Consider the following 21,582-nt stretch of genomic DNA (forward strand, 5'->3'; position numbering starts at 1 on the left):
GAAAATCAGTATAATGAACATCCCACCCGTTTTTGGCGCGAACCTGTCTCCCTAACCCTAGCCGTTATGTTGGGACTAGGGGTCGCTACTGGGGTGGGTACTGGCGCAGCTGCTCTGATCCAGGGCTCACGACGTCATATAGAACTCCAGGCAGCTGTAGATGAGGATCTACGGGCACTAGAGCAGTCCGTTTCTAAGTTAGAACAGTCCCTCACCTCACTTTCAGAAGTAGCACTTCAAAACAGGAGAGGCTTGGATTTACTACTCCTGAAAGAGGGAGGACTGTGTGGGGCCTGGGAGAGGAATGCTGTTTCTATGCAGGCCATTCTGGAGTCATCAGAGACTCCATGGCCAAACTCAGGGAAAGGTTAAATAAAAGACAAAGGGACCGGGAGGCCCAGCAGGGCTGGTTTGAAAGCTGGTTTAACCAGTCTCCCTGGATGACCACCCTAATCTCTACCATTATGGGCCCTCTAGTTATCCTGCTCCTGCTGCTAACTTTCGGCCCCTGAGTCCTCAACTGGCCGCTCCAGTTCATCCGAGAAAGATTGTTTATTACCCAAGCTCTGGTATTAACTCAGCAATGTCGGGCCCTCCAAACTGAAGAAATAAATGTTCCCTAAGATTTTAAGGTTAAAATCAGCCCAAACAAGAGGAGGGAATGAAGAAACCTCCCCCCTTGTAAGTAGGGCCAGCCCTAATCCAGAGGCAGCCCATCCAGGGGTCTTCCTGAAATTTTAGCAACTAAAAGCATTCTGTTTACAATAAGAAAACCATTTCCCCCCACACCCTGATTGGAATGTCCCTGAATAGGTTCATGTTGACCCTCTGTGAAATCAATAACCTGAATGCTATGCGACTCCCGAGGTTCTTTTGTCTTTAAGCGTTTTTTTTTTCCTTTTGCCTTTAAAAGATACCTGTAATTGCTAATCAGGGCTCTCTTCCTCTTCGGAGGCGGAGAGCCCGTTTGCGCAAACTCCAATAAACCCTCTTGCTAATTGCAAAAATAAATAAATAAATAAATAAATAAATATGTCCATCTGCTTCTTTTTTTAATCTGTCTTTTTTTGCGGTATGATGTCCTTGCTTTAGGAAGAATAAAAAAACAGTGTGCTTTACGAAAATATAGATTAAAAATGTCCAGGGATGTAATTATTGGACCATTTTCCTTCAAATGCAATAGTATGAAGTTAATAAAAAATTAGTTGTAGTTCCTGAAAAATTACTTTTTATATTAATGCCCTGCTTTTTATCTTTAAAGACTTTTTTGGACAGTTCTGCCTAATTAAAAAATATATGAAACCTTGCTAGATGCTCTGGCAGAGCCATTTCTCTGAGGTGGTGATATTTCTGTCCAGCTACCACTAAAGCAGGTGGAAGGCATCTAGAGTCAGTGTGCTTTTCAGATTTTAGTGTAGCCTGAAATTAGGTTGGGGTAAAGAAAAATTGCAAAGAAGGCTAAGGACAAGTGTAAGTAGCTCTGACCACAGTGAAGTAAGGATAGAGGAGTCTTAATTTTCACGACAATCATTGGGGTCAATCGTATGTCTTCTTGAGTTGTTTTGGGAAGCCAAAACATTAGCAGAGAAATGTCTTAGGATTCAAAGAAAATCCTGAATAATTTGACAACAGAATATTCTCAGACAGCTTTTCTTTTTAAAATCAGGACTCCTGCCCTGTCACACACTCGCAACCTCACTCTCACCGATATTTACCCCAAGTCGGCCTGTGTTAGTTTAGTTCTTAGGTTCCAGTTATTGGGTTCTCTGACTGAAGTCATAACTCATGGGGTTTTACTGATGTGTGAGGTGCTGCCTAACCTGGAGTAGGTTCACCATAAGCATTTTTTTGAAACAGCCCAAGAAGACACTAAAAGTCACAACATGGTATCACAAACAGAAGTCCCCTTTCAATGACCTATACCACAGCCTCATTTAACCTATTTGTCAGTGAGCAGCACGGGGTCAGTCTTTTAGGGTTTTTGAGTCACTGTAACAAAATACTACAGACTGGATGGCACATGAACCACAGATTTATTTCTCATAGTTTCAGAGGCTAAGAAGTTCACTATCAAGGCAATGACATGTCAAATTCTGTTGAGAGCTCTTTTTCTGATTCATAGAAGGTGTCTTCTTGCTGTGTCCTCCACATGGTAGAAGGAAAGCCTCTTTCCTAAGGCACTAATCCCATTTATGAAGGCTCCACCCTCATGATTTAAGGCACCTCCCCAGAGCCCCACCTCTAAATACCATCACACCAGGCATTAGGATTTCAACATATGAATTTTGATGGGGCACATACATTCAAACCATAGCAGAGAGATTTTTGAAGAAATGATGGAACAGAGGGAACTGTGGGATGGGAGGTAAAATGTCTATCTTTTGTCTACTATACATCATTTCTGCATATGTATGGTGCTTAAGTCAGGATTAGTGTCCAATTAGCCTGCAAATGCTGAAACTACATGACCTGTAAATCAGCATGCTTTTACAGGAGTTGTATTTCAGTTTTACATCAGATATGCCTCAATTTGAAACTCCTAATTAACGAGTGAATACTCATTAGTTTTTAGTATGGTATTACATGAAGAAAACGATTAATGTTTTTTTGTAAAAAAAAAAAAAAAAAAAAAACAGTAACAAAATACAGACCATGAGTCAAATTTTGGCCAGTTTGGCAATAACATTTTTGTGTAAATGGACTTTAAAGTTTAATAGATAAATTGGATAATATATTTTTTGGTTGAATAGTTCCCTACAAAATCACACAAAAGGATTATACATATGTTGGTAGAAATAACCCAGAGAACCAAGTAACACACAAAAGCTTTCCTACAACAGAAGATGGTTATGCTATAAATAGTTTAAGATGAGCTTTCCTTTGAGTGACTATTTTATTATCTGGTATTAAGTAGTTTTTATTCAGTAACTTATGTTCTGTTCTCTACTACTGAATATTTATTGTATTTTCACTTAGAGTAAAATTGATTTTAAAAAGAAATAGTAAGAAGTCTTGTTGCTGTTAGTTTCCTTTTGTAAATAAATATTTACCCAAAGCATAAAATTTCTCTTTGAACTAGACAGGTTTCAAATGAGAGAAATGCTCCAAGTCACAGCTCATGTCTGCATGTGACTGCCCACTCAAATGTCTTTATAACACATATGTATAGTCATTTAAATAAATAAATGTATTGTCATTTAAATAAATAAATAAATAAAATGTATCAGTGTAATATCAAATACAAATACATGCACATGTGATATATGCATACTTATTCTGTCCAAGTGTACTGGGACATCTCTTAAAACATTCTGAATTTACTAGGCTTGTCTGTTTTTAGATCAACTAAAGCCATAGGCATTTTTTGAGATATAATTTGGTTATCTGACATTCATGATTTTTTCTGTGATGAATTAAATATGGTTATTTATGTGAAAAATCCTAACAAGATAATGGAGTATTATACACAAGACTTTTTGTAATTAAGACACTATTACTCAAATATCTATTAAAACTACTTAACTAAAATAATTACCAATCACTCTAAAGCAACATAATCCATGTTAAAAATTTTGTATTCCCATTAATTTAGCAAGCAATTTCTAGAAAATAATCCTATGAATGTTTGCAAAGTAATGCTGTTTATGGAAGCAAAAATTGGAAATGACATAAATGTCCAGAAGTAGGGATTAGTTGGATATTATGTTGTGAGAGACAATGTTCATACTACCATATTAAGCAAAAAACCAGATTACGTATGCATCCTTTGACCAATTTGACTGTATTATTTTAAGTTTCTAAAATATATATATTCAATGTTCATATAATTCCTAAATGTAAAGAATCATGCATGTCATGTCCATACATATATGGACATATATGGACAATACACGTATGTATTATGTACATGTATAGCATGAAAGTGATTAGTTGTCATCATTGGGAAATAGCACTTTGTTATCTGAGAATTTATTGTGCTCACACTTTCTGAGGGAAAATGAATTTGTCTATATTTACTTATTTATTTTGCCTGAATGTTTTCACTGATTAAAACCTCCCTGCACTCTAAAGCCTACTCAGTCTCAGATGTTGGCAGTGGCGCAACCCACAAACCTTCCTGATCTTTATATGCAGTCATTCTTTGTTTTGAGTATAAAACAAGAAATGTAAAGAAGCATTTGCCTGGGGCCTGAATTGTGTTAATCTCAAGATGGAAGGATTATGTTGTGGCATATGTTCGCTAACCTTGGTTTGTTTGTGGCATTTGGGACTTCTAAAGTGTGATCTCTCCTGCTCAAGTAAAAGGGTAGTAGGGTTTATACATAATATTTAATCCCATTAGCTACACGAGAAATTTAAAAAAATCTTTTTTCTATATTCCTTTATAACTTTTCCCATTCTTTAAAAAAAATATATTTTTGTCTTTGCATCTATGTGTCTTATAGACAGCATACAGTTGAATCATTTTTTAAAATCTAGTCTGACATACTGATTTTTGATAAGATCCATTTACATTTAATTCTACAATTTATGTAGTTAGGTTTATATCTACCATTTTATTTTATTTTATTTTTTTTTTTAAAATTTTTATTTATTTATGATAGTCACACACAGAGAGAGAGAGAGAGAGAGAGGCAGAGACACAGGCAGAGGGAGAAGCAGGCTCCATGCACCGGGAGCCCGACGTGGGATTCGACCCCGGGTCTCCAGGATCGCGCCCTGGGCCAAAAGCAGGCGCCAAACCGCTGCGCCACCCAGGGATCCCTATATCTACCATTTTAGTTTTTCTTTTCTGTCTCATATCTTTTTTGTTCTTCTATTTCTTTTTTGCTGCTTTATTTTCGCTAAGTGAGTATTTTCTTATAGCTTTTTAGTTCCACTAAGTGATATTTTCACTATATTTTTGGAGATTTTTTTTTTAACTGGTCACTCTGTGGGGTTTGTTTTATACATCTTAATTTAGAATTAGCTTCAGATTTATACTTGCATTATTGTAGTTATATATAGAAACATACACTGTACACATTCAATTTCCTTTTTAGTGTTATTATGTGGATTATACCTATTAGTACTAAAACTCAACAATGCACTGTAATTGTAATTTACTTTATTATCTATGGTTATTTCCTTAGGCACAGTGCAGCTTTGCTCCCCCTTATCTCTTTTGTGCTCACTGACAAATATGTTATACATATATTACATTTCTATATGTGAAAAGTCCAATATTATATACATATTACCACTTACAATTGCTTTTTAAATCACATGTAAAAAGAAATTAGAAAAATATGCATTTATTCTGTTTCATGTAATGACAAAATTACCTTTACTACTGTTCTTTGTTTTTTTTGTGTGTGTCAACTGAAATACGTGTCTAGTGTTACTTGCTTTCATTATAAAGAACTTCCTTCAGCATTTCTTGTATGCCTGTCTGATAACAAGATTCTCCCAGCTTTATTTTGTTAGTTTTTTTTTAATCTGAAGATAAATCACCTTTATTGTTGAGTGATATAGAATATCATTTGCTTTGCTGGACTCCTTTTTTTTTTTTAAGATTTTATTTATTTATTCATGAGAGACAGAGAGAGAGAGAGAGAGAGAGAGAGAGAGGCAGAGACACAGGCAGAGGGAGAAGCAGGCTCCATGCAGGGAGCCTGACGTGGGACTCAATCCTGGGTTTCCAGGTCCACACCCTGGGCTGAAGGCGGAGCTAAACTGCTGAGCCACCCAGGCCGCCCAGGACTCCTTTTTTTTTTTTTTTTTTTTTTAAATTTTTATTTATTTATGATAGTCATAGAGAGAGAGAGAGAGAGAGAGGCAGAGACACAGGCGGAGGGAGAAGCAGGCTCCATGCACCGCGAGCCCGAGGTGGGACTCGATCCCGGGTCTCCAGGATCGCGCCCTGGGCCAAAGGCAGGCGCTAAACCGCTGCACCACCCAGGGATCCCAAGGACTCCTTTTTTTAAAGCACTTCTTTTGAGTATGCCATGACTTGGCCTTCTGTATTCATTATTCTTGCTGAAAAGTCATCTGTTGATATTATTGGGGTTTCATCATAAGTAATTAGCTTTTTTTTTTTTTTCTGGTTTCAAGATTTTCTCCTTGCCTTTGTCTTTCAGCATTTTCAATATGGTTTATCAGTTTGTGGATCTTTTGTGTTTGTCCTACTTGACATCCTAAATTGTTTTTTAATAAATTTAGGGAGTTTTCTGCCATTACTTCTGTGAATATTTTTCTGCTCCTTTTTCTCTCTCTTCTCCTTCAGGTGCACCTATGCTGGTATATTTTCTCAGGCTCTGTTCATTTTCCTTCATTCTTTCCTCTCTGTTTTTCAGTTTGCACCATCTCTTTCAGTTTGTCTTCAAGTTTGCTAATACTTTCCTCCACCAGTTCAAATGTACCATTGAGATCCTTCCAGTGAATTTTAAAATTTCCATTATTGTACTTTGAATTCCAGAATTTCCATTTGATTCTCTTTTAGAATTTTTCCTCTTTAATGATACTCTCTTTGATGTGACATTGTCATCATACACCTTCCTTTACTTCTTTCTTCATGCTTTTCTTTAGTTCTCTGATGTATTTATAATGGCTGCTTTAATGTCTTTTTCTTTTAAGTCCCATATCTGACTACTTTCACAGGTAGTTTATGTTACCTGCTTTTTTTCCGGTACATAAATCATCCTTTCCTGTTTCTTTGCATGCCTCAGTTTGTTGTTGTTGTTGGAAACTGGACATTTTAGATAACATATTGTGGTAACTCTGGATAGTAATCCTCTCCCAACCTCAGGCTTGTTATTGTTATTTATGTATTTATTTTAGTGGCTGGCTGAATTATTTTGGTAAAGTCTATTTATTCCACATGCTGTAAAGCCTGTTTCTTCTAAAAAGGATGTAGTTTGGGGGGTATATGGGGATGGGATGACAGTAATATTACTAGGCCTCTCCTTTCCACTTTCTCTGTTATACTGCACTAATGCTGGGTGATTTCTCTATTGTTTTCAATAATGCCTTGGGGAAATCACTCTACAAAGTAATCCAATCACATGTGGCTCCTTTGAAGGAATAGTTTCTGATGTCCATGCATGATATTTGTTCTTACTCCAGGGAGACTCCTCTCAGTTGTCAATTCCTTGTTTCTTTCTAGCAAACTAACTAACCTAAAGTCTAGGCTGTATTTACATTAAATCCAAAATTATTCTCTCAGTTGCTTTCCACCACAGATTCCATTGTTCTGAGAGTCACCTTAGGTTTGAGCTTTTCTCCATGTTCTGTGCCCAGTGATATAATTTCTTTGGGAAAAGATGGGGGGCTGTTTTATAGCCTGGCTTCCCTCCTTGTGCAAATTCTCTGAGCCAGTAATCTGAAGCTGATGGTAATGGGGAAATGGAAAGATTCCTTCCAATATATTATCTAAAGTGTCCAGTTTCCAACAACTCCAGTAGGTTAGCACTAGGTGGAGAGTGACAACAGTCTGAGGTCCTCTTGGTTTGTCCCTCCTATCATGAAGCCACCACTTAATGAGCCAGATAAAGGGTGATTATGGTTTCTCTATTTTCAGCATGCAGTGTTCATGATAGAGCTTTCTTTCTACAAGTAGGTACTGGGTACAAAAAGGGAGCACTTTCCTGGGCCTTAGCTTCAGCAATAAGAAGCTGGAAGCAGGATGAGAAATGAAGTCTTGCTTCTTTTGGGAAGAGAGCCCTCTGACTGGGAGCTGGGGTGGAGAGAAAATCCTGTATTCTTGGCCTTGCTGAAAATCCTGTATTTTTGGCCTTGGGAAAAGAGAAAAGAAGGTGCAGCCTTGATTTATCTACCACACAGTCACTTTTCTTACTGAATTTTCACAGATTTTCTTCATTTGCTATTTTTCTTTTAGACCTTTTCCAGGAATTTTATATGGCTTTTTAAAAACCATTTTCATCAGTTTCTCTGGGGGAACATGTCACAAGAGTTCCCTATGCTGTCATCCAGGACTTGTTTTCCCTTTGTCTTTCCTTTTTTTAAAGATAGTTTTGCCGGATATAGGATTCTTGGGTGACAGATTCTGTCCCCCACCCCAACACTTTGAGTATGTTGCCCACTTCCTTCCATTCTCCATATTTTCTTCTTCTTCTTTTCTAATCCTCCATAATTTCTGATGAGAAGTCACTTGTTGATCTTTTGGGGCTTCCCTTGTATGTGAAGATCTGTTTTACCCTGTTGTTTTTAAGATTTCATCTTTGTCTTTGTCCCAAAACATTTTGACTATGATATATCTGAATGTGGATCTTTTTGTGTTTATCCTTCTTGGAATTTGTTAAGCTTTTGGTTATATAGATTAATGGTTTTCTTCATATGTGGACATTTTCAACCATCATTTCCTTAGGTACTTTTTCTGTCCTTTTTTTTTTAACCTCTTCTCTTCTTCTAATACTCTTATTACATGTATATTGGTATGCTGACAGGTTTCCCATAACCCTGAGGATTGATTCATTTTTCATCCCTTTTTTCTCTGTTATTCAGATTTAATAATCTTGAATGATCTATCTTCTAGTTTTACAGTTCTTTTCTCTTCCCCTAGCAGAGCAAGTTTTTTGAGCCCTTCTGAATTTTTTAAATGTCAGATACTATACTTTCCAATGCCAGAATTTCCATTTGTTTTTGTAAGTTTCTCTTTATTGATAATCTCTACGTAATAAGTCATTGTTATCAGACCTTCCCTTAATTCTCTAAACATGGTTTCCTTTCATTTTTTCAAGTTATTATAATAGCACTTTTGGAGAATTTTATCTGCTGCATAAAACAACTTGGACCCTCTCAAAAGCAGTCTCTATTGCCCACTTTTTCCCTCTATAAGGGTCACACTATCTTGTTTATTTGCATGTCTCTTTCTTTTTCTGAAAAGTGAACATTTAAAATATTATATTGTAGCAACTCTAGATTTGGTTAGTGGTCTCTTCTCCTTCCTAGAGGCTTGTTGATGTTGCTGGTTTTTATTAGTTTGTGTAGTGTTTGCTTGTACTAATTCCTAAAAATCTATTTCTTCCAAAGTGAGCTGCCAGTGATGTCACTGCTCAATCCCCCTCATCCTGTTTTTGTTTTCAAGGCTGGATTCCTAGAAGTCACCACTGCCTCAGCATAGCTTAATGTTTATCCAGTCATTGGTTAGAGTTCATGCCCTTCCAACTGGTAAGAGTTTTGTATTTTGCTGATGGATCTGTGAATAGCTTGGGGAATTATTTGAAGCCCACTCCACATTTAACCAGAGACTGGTGGGAAATATCAGAAAGGGAGACAGAACATGAGAGACTCCTAACTCTGGGAAACGAACTAGGGGTGGTGGAAGGGGAGGTGAGTGGGGGGGTGGGGGTGACTGGGTGACGCGCACTGAGGGGGGCACTTGATGGGATGAGCACTGGGTGTTATTCTGTATGTTGGCAAATTGAACACCAATAAAAAATAAATTTATATATATAAAAAAAATAACCAGAGACTAGTTGTTCTCAAGTGCCTAATCTGGTTGCGCCTGAATGGATGTAGCCTCATGCATATGCAGAGTCTTCAGAACCTAGGGGATGGAGGTGATCTTAGCAGGGACCATTAAAAAAAAAATCTCTTTTCCTGTTCCCTCTGTTAACTTCAGGCTGGTCAGCTATTTTGTTTTTTGCAACTAGTTTTATTGAGTTATTAGCTTTCTGATCACTAAGATCTCCATTATTTTCAATACTGCTTTAAGACATGAGTTTCTCCAGGTATTGCTCCCCACAAATGATCCCCATAACAGATTTGTGGAACTACCAGTGTATCCATGTTGCTTCTTCTCATGGGCAGAACCGCTAGTACATTACTGGATCAGAACTGGATATAGAGGTGGTGACCTACTTCTTCCAGAATGATACTTTCACCTTAGGAGTGGGATTTGGGAGGGGGAGGGCCAAGTATAGCCAGTAATATTCTCAGCCTGCCCCCTCTCAAGTGGAACTTAGGTCATACAAGCAGCAACTAAGGAGGGGCAGTGATGAAGTCCCCAGTATTCTTGGTCTACAAAGATTTGGATAAATTCTCCTCCAGGGGAGTAGGAGCTGGCTGGGGGAAGGGAACCCTTGTCTTCTTAGCTGCACCTTCCTAGAATAGAGGGAAGGAGAGATCCTGGCAACTCCTATTGGGGTGAAATCATATCCCTATAACTGGAAGCTGGGCTAGGATAAAAGGAACCCCTATTCTCTTGGTCACACCCACAAGGAGTAGAGCTTTAGTAACATAAATGGGGTTGGGGGTGGCTGATGGAAACAAGTCCTGATTCAGACAACATAGACACCCAGTCTTCTTTCCAAGGTTTAGTGTATTTTATTGAATAAGTTCTTCCAATTTGCTGTATGAACCTAGGTCGGTTTACAGAGACTTTAAATGATTATGATTTATAATGTTTACAAGTTAAATAGTTTCACTCTGGGGAGAATCTGTAGAAGTGCTCATATAATCATTCCAAAAGCTCTAATTACATCCTTAGTTTTTCATATAATAGTGTATCTCAGGCACTCATTTTTCAAAGGAGCATTTTTTCCTTTTAATGAAAAATGGTATCTAAATATAGTTCAGTTGATAGGTTTGCTTATTTGTTTTGAGCATATCATTGTATCCAGTCCTTTTCAGTTTATACAACTAGGAAAATTTCTTTAAAGATAAAATACATCGTGAGGTCATATTGTAAAGTTTAACTCAGGAAAAACCTTTTTTTTTAAAAAAAAAAGATAAATAGATCATGAGGTCATTTCGGAAAGCCTTATTCTCAAAAAGACCAACACAACACCGTATTTTATCCCTCCAAACACATGCAACAGTATCATTATCACCAGTAATACAATAATAGAAAAAATCCCTTTAACTTGTTTTTTAGTTCTTTTTGTCCTTAGGTGATATCCAACTAGAGATGTACAGTCAAATAATGTGTTAAAGTGGCAGTAGCTATTCTCAGAGTGCTTATGCCACTAATTACATAACCAAGTTTGATTTTTAGGGTTCATTTTATTTCTTTGTTTATTCAAATTATGTACAAATATTTACATGCTTTCAAAATCAAATCTACAATACAAAATGATTTCAAAGTAGTTTAATTCGTAACCCTGATCCTCCACCTTATTATCCCCCTCCTCCATAGGTCAACATTTAACTTTTTTCATTTTATTTTTCTAGTGCTTCTTAAAAAGGAAAATCTACATAAGCCTGTATTCCTATTATTTTCTTTCCTGAATATCATGAGAATAAAACACATTTTTCTGTAATTTGCTTTTTTCCTTTTTAATAATGCACCTTAGAATACAGACTATATAATATATAGAAATACCCCTCATTTGTTATCATTTATTTGCTAGTATTGATTTTTCCCTCCATATTCCTGAATGATTTTGAAGACAGGCATACCTCGGAGATATCATGAGTTCAGTTCCAGAACACTGCCATAAAGTGAATATTGCAGTAGAGTGAGTCAAATTTTTTGGTTTTCCGGTGCATATCGAAGTTCTGTTGGTATTATACTGGAGTCTATAAATGTGTAAAATGTACATACTTTTAACTAAAAATACTTTATTGCTTAAAAAATGCTAACCATCATCCGAGCTTTTAGTGAGTCATAATTACTGATCACAGGTTACCATAACAAATATAATAATAATGAAAAATTTGAGACATTGTGAGAATCACCATAATGTTATACAGAGACACAACATGAGCAAATGCTCTTGGAAAAATGGTGCCCACAGACCTACTTGATTCAGGGTTGCCACAAACCTTCAATTTGTAAAACAACAACAACAACAACAACAAAAATGCAGTATCTGTGAAGTTCAATAAAGTGAAGTGCAATAAAATGAGATATTCCTCCATAAGTGACTTGCCGGTGTAGGGTCAGGGGGAATACAGTGCCGCGGGGACCTAAGCCATGGAGATGCAGACCGGTTTCTGGGATCCTGCTGCAGCCAAGCAGTTCACATTAATTTCTTTCACATGTTGGACACCTTATAGTACTCCAACCAACGAAGGGGCTAAAAAAGTTCAAATAGCATTGCATCAGAGAGATATACTAGAGCTAATATTGCCAAAAATTTTTCCCTCTTTAAAGGTAAATTTTTAGTAATTTAGGGTCTGTTTTTGTTTTTGGAATTTTTATCTTTGAGATTTTATTTTCCTTCACCAGTTAATTTAGTATTATTTAAATTCAGAATTCGGGATCAATTAATCTTTGTTATAATCATTAACCACCACTATGGCAAATTTTGACACTTTCATGAGCAAGTCATTTAATTTTTAAAGTCAGTTCAAGATTGAACACCTGAGTTCATCTATGTGTTGTCTGGGTTCAGAGTATGTCTGTGTCAGTGCAAATTGTGTTCTGCACCTGGAAAATCCCTCCAAATCCCTGCCAAACTTCAGTACAAGATTTCTTTTTCCTACTTTGTACTTTTCCTTGCTCTTCTGTTTCAGTGACAATGAAGTTACAGTTTCTACGTAACAGGGATCTCTCAAGCTTACAAAAATCACAAATTTCAAATAATTGTACTCATCCTCTGTTAATCTAAATATACATTAAAAATTAGAGAAAATTTATCTGTATAAAAGGAAACACAATATTTCATAGCCATGCATGAGAAGTTTCTCAGTCATGGAATTTTGTTAACTCATAATTCATCTAAAATACCACTATGAAACTTAACACACTGATTTTTCAAAGAAAAAATTTGTAAACATTAGATGGATATGACCAAGACGGTACCTTTAAAATAACAGAAGTGGGTTCCTCAATTTCTTTCCTAAGTGCTCTATACTTTTCAGAGTAACCTTTACCTCTTTGGTTAGGTTTATTCATTAGGTATCTTATGGTTTTTGGTGCAATTGTGAATGGGATCAATTCCTTGGTTTTTCTTTCTTTTGCCTCATTTTTAGTGTATAGAAATGCAACTGACTTCTGTGCATTGATTTTATATCCTGAGACTGCGGAATTTCAGCATCAGTTCTAGCAATTTTAGGGTAGAGTCTTTTGGGTTTTCTACATAGAGTATCATGTCATCTGTGAAGAGTGAGAGTTTGACTTCTTTGATGATTTGGATGCCTTTTATTTCTTCTTGTATCTCATTGCTGAGGCTAGGACTTCTAGTACTACACTGAACTCTAGGAAACAAACATGGTTGCTGGAGGGGAGGTAGGTGGGGGGACAGGGTAACCGCATGATGCCCATTAAGGAGCGCACTTGAAATAATGAACCCTGGGTGTTACATGCAACAGATGAATCACTAAATTCTACCTTTGGAACTAATTTTAAAAACCCACCAAAAAAATAACAGAAGTGGGAATTGAGATAGTTGTTTGACTACATTTGTATGATAGCATTAATTATTACAATGAGAGTCTGATAAAAAGTGTTCCAGCAAGAAAGCCAAACATGTTTCTGGCAGTCTTGCCTTGTTCTATACATCTAGGTATGTTGCATTCTTTTTTGAAACGATTTCCACTCAATTCTACTAACTCTGCAAATGGGTTCGTCAGCACTCTACTCTGTTCTCTTTTTCCCCAATCTGTCCTCTCTCAAAGTCCCTGTGTATTTTGAAGTTCTTGAGCACCCTCCAAATGAGGATGCCCTTTGTCATTACCTTTCACCTGGTACAGCAGGTGGCCTTGGGGGAGAGGCCTCTAGTGGCATTTGTAACATGGGTTCCTTGGCTCTGTAACTGATGTTGAAGCAGGAAAATTAAGGAACAAAGCTTAAGTTACTTTCCCAAAAAGTTCCCTTAGGTTTCTGAGCTATATCTGCTGTGTGAGGAAGTGTAAAGATGCTTCAGAGGGCTGAAGCTTTCCATCAGAAGTTTCCTAGCTAATGCATCAGTTCTCCACATCAGAGGTCGCACCTGCAGGCACTGGTCATTGATCCTGGGGCTTCATGGCTTCTTAAAGATTTTGCTTTCCTTCAGGAGATTAGATTTTATGTTCCTTTTTCTCATCCTATAGTCGTTTCCACATTAATTAGGGGAAAGAATTCTCTTTGCATTTTGTTTTATTTGATTTTATTGTGAGGTCTTTTTCATATTATTTTTCTTTCTTTTTTTTGAGTTTCATTATTTTTTATTAAAGTATAATTAACATTCAGTATTATATTACTTCCAGGTGTACAAAATAGTGATTCAAGAATTCTATACAATACTCAGTGCTTGTCATGATAAATATACTCTTATGTCACCCATCCCACCACCTACCCTCCCTCTGCCAAACACCAGTTTATTCTCTGAATTTAAAAATCTATTTTCTTTGGTTTGTCTCTTTTTTCTTTTTTTGTTTTGTATCTTAAGATACAAATGAGTGAAAGATACACATGAGCAAAATAATATAGTAATTCTCCTTCTCTTATTCTCTTTATCCTATTTCACTTAGCATTGTACCCTCTAGGTCCATCCATGTTGCTGCAAATGGCACGATTTAATTGTTTTTTTCATGGCTGAGTAATATTCCATTGTCTATATCTATATATTATTTATTATATATTTTTATTCATTTTTTCTTTTGTAGTTTTATTTATTTATTTTTTTATTTATAAATTAATTTTTATTGGTGTTCAATTTACCAACATACAGAAAAACACCCAGTGCTCATCCCATCAAGTGTCCCCCTCAGTGCCCGTCACCCATTCCCTCCTCCCCTTCCACCACCCCTAGTTCGTTTTATTTTTTTAACATTTAAATTCAATTTGCCAACATATAGTATAACACCGAGTGCTCATCTCATCAAGTATCCTCCTCAGTACCTGTCACCCACTTACCCCATCCCCCCACCCATCTCCCCTTCTGCAACTCTTTGTTTCCCAGAGTTAGGAGTCTCTCATGGTTTGCCTTCTTCTCTAATTTTTCCCCATTCAGTTTCCCTCTTTTCCCTTATAATTCTGAAAGGAATATAGTGAAAGCTATTAGTGAAAGCTATTTCTTATATTCCCCATATGAGTGAAACCTTATGGTGATTGTCTCCAATTGACTTATTTCACTCAGCATCTTAATATCCTCTAGTTCCATCCACGTTGATGTAAATGGTAGGTATTCATCCTTTCTGATGGCTAATATTCCATTGTATATACATTACATGTCTTTATCCATTCATCTGTCAAAGGGCATCATGGCTCCTTCCACAGTTTGGCTACTGTGAACATTGCTGCTATGAACGTTGGGGTGCAGGTGTCCCGTGTTTCACTACATCTGTATCTTTGGGATTAGTACCCAGTAGTGCAATTGCTGGGTCATAGGGTAACTCTATTTTTAACTTCTTGATGAATTATATTTATTATATATTATTTATGTGTTATATATTATGTATATTTTTATATCACATCATCCTCATCCATTTATCTATTGATGGATACTTGGATTGCTTTCATAACTTGGCTATTATAATTAATGCTACAATTACATTGTAGGGGTACAAATATCTTTTTGAATTAGTGCTTTCATTTTCTTTGAGTTAATACCCAATAGTGCAATTACTGGATCATAGCATAGTTTTATTTTTAACTTTCTGAGGAACCTCCATACTGTTTTCCATAGTGGCTGTACAGTTTGCATTATCACAAACAGTGCATGAGGTTTCCTCTTGCTCCACATCCTTGCCAACACTTGTTGTTTCTTGTGTTTTTGATTTTAGCCATTCTGACAGATGTGAGGTGATATGTCATTGTGGTTTTTATTTGTATTGTCCCGATGATAATAGTATCTTTTTGTGTGACTGTTGGCCATTTGTATGTTTTCTTTGAAAAAATGTCTATTCAGGTCCTCTGCTTATTTTTTTTTAATCATTGTGCGATCTTTTACTCTGTCAACACTAGCCATCTCCTCCGCTGGCTGAAGACAGTCAAGTCTGAAATGTCCTCGGTCTTCAGTGTCTGCACAAAAGTGGAAAATGAGTCTTACTGGCCTCAGGAGGTCATATGCTTCCCTATTTCTCTAAATTTTTCCCTAACTTTGGCTTTGGTTTTCAACAAACCTTAGCTGGTAGCCAAGAAAAATACTTTTAAGAACACCCCTTCAAAACTGAAAGGGACAGGAATCATAAATTTTAAAATAATTATAATGAAGCAGGAAGTCTAATCTCATGCTCTTCTCTCCCCTTGTCATCTGTAAAGGGACCTTATAAGCAGAAGGTGGCTGTTCGTTTCCCTAAATGCTGTACATACATCAATTCTATGTGTTGCCCTCCACCTTCACCAGAAACACATTCCTGGACATTGGACATCATGCATGTTTCATCAGAGGAAAAACCTTGGCTTTGACTTGAGGCCTCTCACTCAAACTTGAGAGGAAAATCTGTGTGTAAGTCTTGGTTCCCCAAAGGAGAGAAAATGAGAAGGCACTTCCTATCCATTAAAGTATCCAAAACATTGCCAAGGGAAAGTTAAGCCAGTCCAGATGCTAAGCACGTTAAGTCTAAAGAAGCTCAGAAACCCTACAGACTGCCAAAAAAATGTTAGGGTTGTACTTCATCTAGGTCGTTTCCAGTTGGTTCTAGGAGCAAGCAACTAATTTACTTGTAGAGATCAAGTGCTAAGCTCAAGCCCAAGGAGGTAGCCCTTTCTCCTTATTCTGGTTCACATGAGGAACATTCTGGAAAAGACATGGATAGGAGTCAAAGAGGACAAGAACACCTCTTCCAGAAAGGACAGCATCACAGCCAGTGGAAGCAGCCCACTGTCTTGAGACACAGCGATCCTTCAGAGTTCCACATGTTGCCCTTGAAGACAGGGTTGTGAGGAGAAAAAGCCAACAAGGCAATAAATCAATACAAATAAGCATTTGGTATTTTGGTAAAATAAATATTTTCAATACAAACACCTAGATAATAACATAGTCCCTTCTTACCCTATCAGCATAATAAATGAGTAGGATATTGAAATCTTGGCCAGCATCATTGACAAGGACCACAATACATAGCTTTTGTTTTTTATGCTTAGCTATGAAACTGTCCTGCAAGTCCTACAATTGTGCTGCAAGAGAAAAAAAAAACCTGAAATATGCTGTAGGCATGTTGGAAACATATGTGAGTATGCAAGCAGGCGGTGAGATGCTGTCTAACACTTTTTTTTGAATTGTGAGAACACTGATATCCGTTTCCTCCAAGAGGATTTCATATTATAAAATATAATATATATAATATAAAAGAGTGCTAAGTTAAATTTAAAAAACAAAATTTCACAAAATGCCTATAGTAAGAAATGCTAGGTAATTCATAGTTCCTCTTATTTGCTAATAAGATTCATGGCCTTACCAAGGAGTACCTTTTTTCAATGATGTTATTTTGCTGAATCTATAGGGGACTGTCAGTTAAAACCTTAATTTTTGGTTTTTATTTTTTTAATTTTATTCATTCATTCATTCATTCATTCATTCATTCATGAGAGACAGAGAGAGAGGCAGAAACACAGACATAGGGAGACGCAGGCTCCATGCAGGGAGCCCGACGTGGGACTCGATCCAGGGGACTCCAGGATCACACCCCGAGCGGAAGGCGGTGCTAAACCGCTGACTCACCGGAGCTGCCTCAGTTTTTATTTTGATAAGATGAATGTTCAGATTATTTTCTCCTTTCTAAAAAGTCAAATCTTGCAACTTCTCGGAAGGAGAGAGTTTCTTTCCTTTTCTTTCTACAGTAGATAGTGTCTGAGCAGTAGAGGCATGAAGTGTACCACAGGGACAATCACAAGAAGATGTGCTGGAATCCCTATGGCCATAAAAGGTATCTGCTTTCCTTCTAGCATGCTACCTTCTGATTCCTCTTAATTAATGCTTTTCATCAGAAGAGATGACGACCTAGGATTTCTGCCTTAATTGAATTGGTGCTCATAGTGGACTGTATCATGTTCAAAGACTGAAAGATTAGATATTTATTTGTGCCTGGTTTTAAAGTGGAGCTTTTTTTGTTCAGTATTCACTACAGTTGAGTGGATTTTGGGGGGGAAAATCTGTATTATATTTGTGTAAAATTACAAAATATCAGTGGTCTAGATCTGATGTTATACTCACATGTTTTCCCTAATTTTCTTTTTATTACCCTTTGCATAATTGCAAGGCAATACAGCCTTCCAATTACAGGGACCACTGGCAAACATAAACAGCAACCCAGCACCAGCGGGCACACATTTCCTGCAGTGCATGCCACTGCACCATTCCTCAAAAATGCACCCACAACTTATTCACAATTATAGATGCCGCAGGAACAGGGAAACAGATGCTGGGGAAGAAACAGTGGTGGCTGGACCTACTGGCCAATCTGTGAAAGCCAGTCCATGTGGCAAAAATGAGAAAACAAAACGTATTCATGGTTGAATCTATTGGCCACATTGCTAAGGTCAAAAATCTAACCATGTAGGGCCAGATTCAATAAAAGTCTGTCTGGCTTTTATGCCAAGCCATGCAAGCCTGGAAAAATCAATTTTCTGGAACTCGTAAAGTCTTCCATAGTCAAGGCAAAGTCAGCATTCCTCCCCATTCTTATTCAGAGCAGGGTTGGGAGGCACTCTGGAGGCCTGGGTCTTGGCTGCTTTTGAGCAGGTTCTAGCAGAAACATGCAGGAAAGAAAAAGAGTGAAGCATGAGCATGTGGCCCATTGGCAGACTCTCCATTTCCATGCCCAATATTGTCAGGTATCACTCACTCATTCATTTTTTTTCATTTATTCATCATTGTGGAAGCTCCAACCCTGTGCCAGTGCTGTGCTACAGGTTGGGAAAATCGAGATGGAAACACATGGTGCCTCGTCTGAATAAGACCACAATTAAACAATTACAGTACAAAGAGATTCCATAAAGGATGTAGTATCTCACAGAAGCATGGAAAGGGGCATCTAATTAAGTCTGGAAAAGTTAGAGGGTCTGTCTGGGAATGTTCTTCCCAGGAGGCGACAAGTGAGATCAACCTTGAGGTTTGGATATAGAACAATGACAACGGGAAGGACCAGTACATTTGACTGAAAGCATCAGGGGCATTAGGGTGGAGATGTGTGTGGGTGCGCATGTACACATGCATATGTGTGAGAGAGAAAAGGAGATAGACACAGAGAAAGAGAGAGATGAGAGAGACGGGCAGAGAGATGGTCAGGGGTAGTTCTCAATCCTGTGTAGTAAATAGAGATGAGACAGATGGACTGGGACTGAAAAGCCAAAGCCACCAACAGTTTTAAGCAGGAGAGGTGTATGCTATCCTTAATTTCAGAAAGAACCTGGAAGTTTGTGGAAAATGGACTGGAACAAAGATGAAGCCAGATGCAGCTGCTGGCTTAGGGTGCCACCAAAGTGATCACAGTGAGAAGTGAGTTAGGGTAGATGAACTGAAAACTCTTATGGCTATAGACCCATGGGGCTCAGGGCCTGAGTGGTAGGGTGGAGTGATGGAGGCATATAGGACAAAATCCCACTCTGGCTGATCAAAGGACAGGACCAGGCATCTGGCTGGGAATATGGAGGGAAGAGCAACTGTGGAGGGCAAGCGAATAAAGTGGGATGTGTGTTTGGGTTTGGAGGGTTGGCGGGCATCTTGGAACATAATTCTGGGCTGAAGTGTGGAGTGGGTCATTAATCTGTGGGTGACGGTTGTAATCTGGAGTGTAAATGAGGCAAACATACCAGAGAGAAAAAGTTGAGTGAAAACAAACGAGGCTTGGGGACAAAGCCTTGGATAGTACTGGGATCAAGGTAAGGTGAAAAAGGTGGGAGAAACTCAGAAAACCATTAGATGGTGGCACAAAGAGAGGAAAGCCAACAGAGGATAAAGTCCCAAATGCAAGGGAAGAGAAAGTTCTAAGACACATGGAGCCAGTTTTATAGACTGCAGATTTGTCAAGCAAGACAAAGAGTCCTCCAAGGGTATGAGTTTGAGGCTCAGTAATAAACAGCCCTGCGACACATAGATCTTATGGAGCTTATGTTTAGTGTGATAAGCATAAAAGAGAGATTATCTGAAAAATGTGCCAGGAGATATCAAGCTGGACAAGCTCAGTGAGTGTGGCTTCTTGAATCTTCCAGTTACTCAAGGGGAATAACCTCTAGTGGGTTGTGTCCTACTAGTCAAGGAAAGTCTTAAGTGAGGGATTATCAACCTTGTATATCTCCAAATTTATTGCTATGTAACTCTAGCATAATTACCTCTTGGAATGCAAAAATTGCCTCTTCATGTTCCCTGAGTAAGGCTCCAGGTACCATTTCTCACTGTGCCATCTGCCACCTGGCTACATGGTCCATTGGTGGAATAAAATGGCATGTAAGACCATGCAAAGATGATTGAGATTCGTTATCCTCTTGGAGATCTCTTTACTTTTTTTCCCTTGTCATTTTGCTACATTGTATCTTAAGGTGGGGGAAAACACACCTAGAGTAAACTGATGATATGATCTATACGTGCTCTGGGATTTTAATGGGATGTGATTTAGCCTTACTAGTGTTGATGCTGCCAGTGCTTTGTCCACACGCCTTTGACACACACTCCTTCTGTACCATTGGTGGCTTCTTACCACAAACACTGGAACTCTGCCTGAGAGGTTTTTCTGCCCCAGAGCTTCTTAGTCCATGCTTGGGGCAGGCCAGAAAGGCTGGAAAGTTCAATCTATCTGCCAGGAGCAGATCTCAACAGTAACTCATGGGAATTGATGGATTTGCCAATGTGATTGACGGATTTGGCAATGCTGAGGCACATTTGACACAATCTTCCCGAGGTCTTCAGCAGGATTAATGTAGAAACAGGTTTGATCTACACCCTTTATTTGCTACCTTTCCTTCCCTATTTCACTTCTATTCTCCCTTATGAGTGATTTCAGAAACCACTCCCAATTAAGTACTGGCATTCAAATCCTTGTCCCAGGGTCTACTAGTGGGAGAATCCAACCTAATTGCAAACCAAATTCAAACTCAAAAAACCCAAATGTATTTGAACTGTTAAAATTCAGTACCTGAGAGAGGAACTAGGACCATTCCAGATATGGTAGGAATGAAATTTTCAGGCCGCAAATCCAGGTATGAAAAAAAAAAAAAAAAGAAACTTTATTTTTCTAGGCTTAACTATAGTCTAGGGCCTCATTTCATCAAGGAGCAAGGACTTAATCTCAACCAATTGTGGGTAATCTCCATTGATTGAGTCATCTCCTCTCCCATCTCTGCTTCTCTCTCTGAGGTTATATTTAAATTCAAGGAAGCTTATATAGTATTGACTTCCAGGAGTGGGAGGTGAGGCCAATGGCTAGTACCTGTCCCCTGCAGTTGCTGAGCAACGGCGCCTGTTTGTGTCTTCACTCATCAGCATCCCTTCCAGTATCATCCAGTAGTATGCTTATAGCCCCACAGCGACTTCAATCTGCCTGCCACGTGGGTTTTCGCTCTGCTCTATCTTCCTGCCTTTAAGGCTTCTTGCAGTTCATCTCTATCAGTTGCTTCCACATGTCATCAGCCATATGGAGATGTGACTGGCCTTTACTAGGACGACTGGGGTACTTGGAGGCTCTCTGAGGGTTCTCACTAGCTTATCTATCTAAATGCCATTGGAAGCCTTTTGAAAATTCTGCTAATTTCATATCTTGCCAAAGGAGTCAGAAGAA

The sequence above is a fragment of the Vulpes lagopus genome, chromosome 18 (assembly GCF_018345385.1).
Source record: "Vulpes lagopus strain Blue_001 chromosome 18, ASM1834538v1, whole genome shotgun sequence".
Taxonomy (NCBI): domain Eukaryota; kingdom Metazoa; phylum Chordata; class Mammalia; order Carnivora; family Canidae; genus Vulpes; species Vulpes lagopus.